The 7,500-nt window shown below is 41.2% G+C and overlaps 1 protein-coding gene across 1 annotated transcript in view; it reads left to right on the forward strand.

The window, feature by feature from the left end:
* Positions 1 to 7,500, forward strand: part of agbl4 (AGBL carboxypeptidase 4) — a gene marked incomplete at both ends in the record, with an annotated part of 599,805 nt that overhangs the window by 457,656 nt on the left and 134,649 nt on the right. The window lies entirely within an intron of this gene.

Consider the following 7,500-nt stretch of genomic DNA (forward strand, 5'->3'; position numbering starts at 1 on the left):
GCCTAGGCAATATTCAAATTTGTTTGATTATGTTAAAATACATTTCAGGAAAATATTCACAATTAGACATTATGGTAAAATAGAAAAACAAAGCCACTGCATCCAAGGAAGTGTACCTTTGTGTTGCCAGGTATTACTGTGTCTCTAACATGTGTTTAAATCAGGCGAAATGCGTTCAGCTTTGCTTTGTCTCTGCGGCACTGCTTTGTCCCTGAGCAGAGCACTGATTGCAGAGGAGCAATCCAGACATTTGATTGTTCTTCTTCCCATTTCATGGAAAGGCCCAGTGCCAAACAGCCAAGTTTAACCCATTAAGACCTGAAGCCGATTCTATGTCTCCTAAATCCCAACACTATTCTGAAAAACTTATGTTTCTATATCAGTGGTGCTCAATCTTTTTCATGTCAAGGACCCCCAAGATTATATGTATTTGGCCGCGGACCCCCATCTCAAAATATTTAGTTCCAGGGACCCCCCAGAAGCAAAGGTTTGAGTTACAAATGTTCGCGTAAAATATATATATATTCAAAGATTTGCACACATTTTCACGATTTTTCAAAAATAGCAGATCTACAAGCTCGTAGCGCGGCACTCGGTGCCGCGCTATGAGCTTGTATATCTGCTATTTTTGAATAGCCAAAGTGTGAAATAATGCTTTTTAGCAAAAATCTAAAAGTCACACAAATGCAGTCCAGGTCTTAATGGGGTAAAATGAGGGCACAAGCAAGATGTCAGCTCTCACAAAAAAATGTAACACATTTTTTTGTGGCATTCTCGGAGGTAATCAAATATTCTCAGATGGTGTTCACAAAGTTATCTGAGGACCACCATGAGTGATGATTGAATAACTAATCTCATGCTAATTGTCAAATCTCTAAATTAATTTGTCAATTTGAAACCCTGTTACTCCTTGATGAGTTGATTGCCTGTGGTTTGGTATTAACATGTATTCGTGTTCATCTTAAGGTATTGCACTTTTTTTTTGTATAAGTTTTGCTTAATTGCTCTGTCATTCAGTGTGTGGCTTAAAATGCAGGAGCTTACGCTCACTTTTTCCACCTGTGCCACCCGGGGGGTTAGTTCTTCCAGACTGGTGTGTTTTTGTGGTTTTAAATGCATTAGTAAGCTCTGGTGTTATTAGTGCAGTCTGGCTTATTAATCTTTGATTCTCCCAGTATTTGTTGCATTTGGACTTTAACTGGGGATCTTGTCTGTGTGAATGGAATCAGTAAAGTGAAAAAAGAACACGATGCCCTTGCTATGTTTAATTAGGTTCAACTGAAACAGGCATCCTCAATGATGAATTGAAAAAGAAAGAAAGTTTTCTGTAAAATCCCCACAGCAGTATTTCTCTCTCTCTCTCTCTCTCTCTCTCTCTCTCTCTCTCTCTCCTGCTCTCTCTGACTCTTGCACTGTCCATGGTGCTGAAATGAGCATATCAGAGAGAATCTCAATCAATGATTTACACGTTGTGCGGTCTGCAGAACTTCGTGAAGGGTGAGACTGCATTAGAAAAGCTTAGCTTAAGTTTGTCTCGGGACAGAGGTTATACATTCCCCTCCTCCTTCCTGGAGAAAGTTAAAGATTACATCTATAACTGAAAGTGGTGGAAAAAGTACTCTTTTAATATTTTACTTAAAATAAAAGTATCAATACTTCAATGTAGAAGTAGCCTACTCTGTTACAAGTGAAAGTCCGGAATTCAAAATGCACTTGAGTAAAAGTACAAAAGTATTGGTATCAAAATGTACTTAAAGAACTAAAATTAAAGTACTAAAATGTTTGAAAATAGCAGATCTGCAAGCTCACAACGCGTCGCGATGCGACGCGTTGTGAGCTTGTAGATCGGCTATTTTCAAATAGCCTGGGTATAAAATAGGGCTAAAGTGGTTAATGTATGTTTTATAATGTAATAATCTATATCTGCAAAGTAACTTGTAAGTAAAGTTTTCATATAATTGTAGTGGAGTAAAAGTACAATATTTGCCTCTGATATGTAGTGGAGGAGAAATAAAAGTACTGAAACTGAAATACTCCAGTAAAGTAAAAGTACCTCAAAATTGTACTTGAGTACAGCACTTGAGTAAATGTACTTTGTTACTTTACACCGCTGATGTTTTTGTAGCCATGCTTTGGAGAATTCTAGCTGAAAGTTAAATGATGATGCAGTTTGTTGGAGATGAGTGTTTCCTGGCCAGGTAACCTTGCCAAGACCTTAGCTTTTGCTGAATTGACGCCACTGTCAGTCAATCAAAAGGTTTTGCTGTGATTTGAATCATAAGTGTCAGGTGTTCGCTGCCCCACGGTCACTTTGTTGAGTTCTTTGTGAGGGAAGTAACCTCTGTAAGGTCATTGACATTATGGCTACACATGTTGACAGCCAATTGTACATACAACTGAAAAGTAATGGCATGTAGGATGATGTACAGAGCTATGTCTGAAAGGTGGCAGGCCATGCCAGCATAGATTCACAAAAAAAAAACTCAGGTCGGTATGTGCTTGTGTGACTCCACATGAGATGCAGGGAGAGAGACAAAAAGAGACACATTGGTCTCTCAGCCCCTTGCACAAGCATGCATGACATATTTAACATCAAATTATGTAGGGATGCCGCGAAAAACGTGTTACTTTCAAGTCCAGACATACATACAGACATACAGTACAGACATACATACAGACAGACAGACAGACACACGCAAAGTGCTGTTGTACCGTGTACTCAGGGGATTTGAACCACTTAAACCCTATACTTAATTGAACGCCCATGGCTCTATACTTACTCCACTCCCTTTTTCCCTTTACACCTAATCTCTTCGACGAAAACACAAGCTCAAACGCGTCTCAATGCGACGCGCTGTGAGCTTGTAGATCAGCTACTTTTACAGGATGTCGGCCTGTTTTTTGCCGAATGTTCTCCTATTGTGACATGCTGCAGAATAGGGATGCTATATAGGGTTTATGTGGTTATGTAGCGTCAGAAATGTAATGCTTTTCCTCCCTGGGATAATATGTTACACCATGTTCTGCTTCTTTTCACACACGTGGGTGAGTGAGTGCACGTCTCTGTGTGCAAGCATTATGTGCAAAAATAGCAGATATACAAGCTCATAGCGCGGCACTCGGTGCCGCGCTATGAGCTTGTATATCTGCTATTTTTGAATAGCCCAATGAAATAAAAAAAATTACACACATGTTCCCGGTCTTAAAGAGTTAAAGAGTAAAGTAAATGTTTCAGTAAACACAACAGTACCACAAGAACTACCACTGTCACAAAAAGTCTTATGATAGAGACGGATAAATACAGATACTGTAAATCGGAATACATGGGAATGTCAAAAAACCAGACGTCAGACCTCGTTTCACCCATTCTTTCCATCGCCTCTCATTCAGTCACCTTCAAAGGTGTCACTTACGGATCTTCTTTCCAACACCAGCCACTTTGATGGAGACATCAAACCCAGCTAATGTGCTTATTTTCTGAATTTCATTAAGAGTAACGTCTGTCTGTTAACTTTCACATTATAACCTATTACGAGCCAGTCTGTTTGTGACGCTTGATGGCACACCGCCGTGTGTGTGTGTGTGTGTGTGTGTGCGTGTGCGTGCGTGCGTGTGTGCGTGCGTGCGTGCGTGCGTGCGTGCGTGCGTGTGTGTGTGTGCGTGCACGCGTGTGTGTGTGTGTGTGTGTGTGCACATGTGTGCATGAGTGTGTGTGTGTGTGTTAATGTTGTGTATATATGTCGGTCAGTGCGCATGTGCTTGCGATATGCATTAACCCATTAAGGCCTGAGGTTCCGATTCTACAAATGTCTTCTAAATCCAAAAAACTGTTTTTTGAAGAAACGTATGTTACTATGTCAGTGGTTCTCAAACTTTTTCATGTCAAGGACCCCAAAATTATATGTATTTGGCCGCGGATTCCCATCTCAAAATATTTTGTTCCAGGGACCCCAGAATCAAATATTTGAGTTACAAACGCTTTCAAAAATATATATTCAAAAATTTGCAAAACCGGTTCTAGATTTTTCTAAAATAGCAGATCTACAAGCTCTTAGCGCGGCACTCGGTGCCACGCTAAGAGCTTGTAGATCTGCTATTTTTGAATAGCCAAAGTGTAAAATAATGCTTTTTAACTCAAATCTAAAAATGACACAGATGCGTTCGAGGTCTTAATGGGTTAATGGCGTGTACTTATGGCTCTCCCAGTGTGTGACCGGTTCAGGAACAGTGTTCTTACAGTAGTCGCGCTGTGAGGAATCTGTGCGGGCCTTCTCCCCGAGAGGCAGCTGTGTAACGAAGTGAACCGCCGAGATGTATAGAAGGAGAGATGAGGAGGAGAGGAGGAGAAGAGGAGATAGGAGAGAGGAGAGACAGATGGGGACGACGGGGGAGGATGCAGAGAGCCCATATGTCTAAAGTATCCGGATGCTCTAATATGCTTTGATTAGAATAATGTTTATGTGTGGCACGTGGAGCGCCCGGGCTAATTTAGCAGGTTTAACGCGGCATCTGTTCCCCCCCCCAACGCCCGCCCTGAGCTCAGGCAAGACCGGTCCTGACCTTCACAACTTGACAGAGGGTATCATGCAGGGGGGGGGGAGGAGATGAGGGAGGGGGGGGGGGGGTGGCGGCCGTTTGGATTTCGTCGACAAAAACTATGACGAAAACATGTCCGTCGATTACCTTTTTTCACTGACGAAAACTAAATAAAAGCTAAGCTATGATGACTAAGACTAAATATAGTGACAATTTCGTTAACAGATAAAAACGAGACTTAAAATGTTAGTGAGGGACTAGTGGAGAAGAGATCCAGTAGAACTAAAAGGTTGGTTGCGCTCAGGTGTTGCTCTCTGAAAATAGCCGATCTACGAGCTCACAACGCGTCGCGCTGCGACGCGTTGTGAGCTTGTAGATCGGCTATTTTCAGCATGCAACCAAGTGTAAAATCAGCCTTTACGACGTCATCAAGGCACCGCCAGAATACATTTTAGTCGACTAAATCAACTGTAGATTTAGTCGACTATAATCTTATGATATTTAGTCGACTCAAACTAGACAAAAACCAAAACATTTCAGATGACTAAAATATGACTAAAACTAAATGGAATTTTATTCAAAAGACTATGACTAAAACTTAGAGGTGTAACGATATAGTAACTGCATCGAAAAATCGTTTCGAATTTTCAACAATCTACTATATCGATATGCAAACAGCAAAATATCGTATCGTTTGACTTTGTATCGTATCGAATCGTTTTGCGATGCAAATAATCGTATCGAATCGTTTTGCAATGCAAATAATCAATTTTATCAATACTAAGTACTTTTAAGAAGAAAAACAAGAAAAGGGGGGTTTATATCCAGTCGACTAAATTACTGAATCGAAACGTATCGTATCGTTCTAAATTAACCTGTATCGTTCATGTATCGTATCGACAACGAAGTATCGTGATACGTATCGAATCGTTGTTAAAACGTATCGTTACACCCCTACTAAAACTACATCAAAATTTGCTGTCAAAATCAACACTGGGTGGCAGACAGACAGGAAGAGAGAGAGCGAGGAAGAGAAAGCGAGACTGAAGTGGTATATCCACCTCTCCACGCAACACCAGTGCAAAACAAAGAGGAGAGGAAAGGGTGTAAAGGGAGGGGGTGGGGGGCAACATGTTGTTACAATATGTTGTGTGTTTCGACAACTGCACCATGTGACCTCAGAGAGAACCTACGTGTCCTGTTCCATGTCCCTCTGCTGTTGACCTATGATGTCACAGGGTCTGTGTCTGTATGTTGAGCCGTAGGGGGGTGTCACACTGAGCTGTTGAACTATAGCAGGTGCTTCTCAACCAGTGGTCCGGGGACCACCAGTGGTCCTTGAGGGGGTTCCGGGTGGTCGCCAGCTAAATGATGGAGAGTTGGTAACCAAATGGACCCTTGTAGATCTTTAACTCTTGAGAGTGTAAAATGAAACCAATTGGCTTCATTTTACGCTCTCAAGAGTTACATTATTGTTAAACATCTGCATGACTTAATTTACAATAAGTCTACACAGAGATTAAGAGAATGTATAAGAATTGTTATTTTGATCAACATTTGCCTGTTATCTCTCCTATGGTACCAACATCAATACAGCATGGAATTGTGGACAAAATCTTATCCAACGATAACAAAATATTCTACGTTTTGAGAGTCTAAACCTCATCAAACGGTGGTCAGTGTGGCTCAAGTCTCTCTAGGTCGTCCTCAGACGAGCCCTCCATCGCCGCTTCCAGTCATCCCGGTTCTCCATACATCTGGCCAGTTCACTGGTACTTTGTGCTCCTATACAGTACGTCATTCTTGAGTACATCCACGTATGTTAGCGTGGGACGTCCTCGTGACCGATGCCCGTGTGTTGGTTCCCACTAGGGCTGTCAACTTTCCTCAGAAATGATATTCGAATATTGGTCTTAAAAATTGGCAGATATTCGAATATTATTATTATTATAAAAAAAGATATATATATTTTTTCAAAACATTTTTTTTTACATTTTGTTTTTTACAGAAACAATACAAAAAACAATGTATCGAGTGCTCGGATCCAATTAAACATATCTTTTGTTTGTTTTTGTGACTTGATACATTGATTTTTGTATTGTCCCTGTCAAATAAACATAAAAATGTGAATATTAATTTTCATATTAGAATATACATATTTTCCCCATATGCGAGGAATATTCGAAATTCGAATATGAATTCACCAGCCCCAGTTCCCACAGCACCAATTTGCTAAATAAATTTATAATGGACTTTGATACGAGGAAAGGTTGAAAACCACTGAACTACAGAGATGTCACAGGGTTCTGTGTCTGTACTGTTGAACGGTGTGGAATGTCAAAGCGAGGTCAACACCAGATCGTGGAGCTGCGGCAATCTATTCCAGCCTATATAGAAAGACCTTTCCCTCTGAGAGGAAAATATCTCACGTCTACATGGTCTACAATGATGCGAAGATAAGCAAACAAGAAACTTTTTGATTTGATGCAACATTGTATCAGGAGCCAACCCCGAAGCCATCCATCGTGTGAGACAACCTCAATCCTCAGACATTACGTAAAGGTGCAGTCAACGAATTGCTTTGTTCCTTTGACCAGCACAAAGCACAGTGTGCTGTGTGTAAATTATTGCAGATCTATTATTCAGCCTGTTGTTACGCATGGCCTTGAAAGCAAGACTATTATATTCTAAAACTCCACAGACATACTTTACCCTGCCATGATGCTTATTGCTATTCACAGTAGGTGAGCACGCGGGTGCACTCGTGCATGCGCGTTCGCTCGCTCGCTCGCACACACACACACACACACACACACACACACACACACACACACACACACACACACACACACACACACACACACACACACACGCACACGCACAGATTGGAGGTTATTCTGCTGGCTGCATAGAGAGTAGGTGGTTGCTGTTGAATGAATGAGGTTGATACACAGCGAAATCCTG

Source organism: Gymnoscopelus microlampas, assembly GCF_963454915.1.
Source record: "Gymnoscopelus microlampas genome assembly, chromosome: 9".
In the NCBI taxonomy this organism is placed as follows: Eukaryota; Metazoa; Chordata; class Actinopteri; order Myctophiformes; family Myctophidae; genus Gymnoscopelus; species Gymnoscopelus microlampas.